This window comes from Geospiza fortis, unplaced genomic scaffold (assembly GCF_000277835.1).
Source record: "Geospiza fortis unplaced genomic scaffold, GeoFor_1.0 scaffold1039, whole genome shotgun sequence".
Classification (NCBI taxonomy): domain Eukaryota; kingdom Metazoa; phylum Chordata; class Aves; order Passeriformes; family Thraupidae; genus Geospiza; species Geospiza fortis.
Genome location: NW_005054733.1, coordinates 131,217 through 131,983, shown reverse-complemented (window position 1 = coordinate 131,983; position 767 = coordinate 131,217). Strand labels below are relative to the sequence as shown.

Sequence of the window (767 nt, the reverse complement as noted above, 5' to 3'; positions counted from 1 at the left end):
GAATCCTGAGGGGTTCCCTGGGAGAATTCCTGGGGTTTCCCTGCTGGGTTCCCCGGGTGGCTTCCCTGGGGAATCCCCCTGGGTTCTCTCCATCCTTGGGAGCATTCCTGGGGATCCTGAGGGGTTTCCTCCATCCTTGGGAGCATTCCCAGGGCCCCTGTGGTGTTTCCTCCATCTCTGGGCACATTCCCTGGGGGTTCCCTGGAATCCTGGGGGTGTTCCATGGTGGATCCCCTGGCTCCCTGGTGGGTTTCCCCGTGGTTTCCCCATGGTTTCCCTGGTGGATTTCCCCGTGGTTTCCCTGTGGGTTTCCCTGTGGTTTCCCTGGTGGATCTCCCTGGTGGATCTCCCTGGTGGGTTTCCCCGTGGTTTCCCCGTGGTTTCCCCGTGGTTTCCCCGTGGTTTCCCCGTGGTTTCCCCGTGGTTTCCCCGTGGTTTCCCTGTGGGTTTCCCCGTGGTTTCCCTGGTGGTTTTCCCTGTGGGTTCCCTGGTGGATCTCCCCGTGGTTTCCCTGGTGGGTTTCCCCGTGGTTTCCCCGTGGTTTCCCTGTGGGTTTCCCCGTGGTTTCCCCGGTGGATCTCCCTGGGGTTTCCCCGTGGTTTCCCTGGTGGATCTCCCCATGGTTTCCCTGTGATTTCCCTGTGGGTTTCCCCATGGTTTCCCTGTGGGTTTCCCCATGGTTTCCCTGTGGGTTTCCCCGTGGTTTCCCTGGTGGATCTCCCCATGGTTTCCCTGTGATTTCCCTGTGGGTTTCCCCATGGTTTCCC

The 767-nt window shown here is 60.6% G+C and overlaps 1 protein-coding gene across 1 annotated transcript in view; it reads left to right on the top strand.

Moving 5' to 3' along the window:
• The window catches only part of DDX49 (DEAD-box helicase 49), a 10,142-nt gene that overhangs the window by 568 nt on the left and 8,807 nt on the right, over positions 1-767 (top strand). The gene's annotated exons all lie outside the window — the stretch shown is intronic.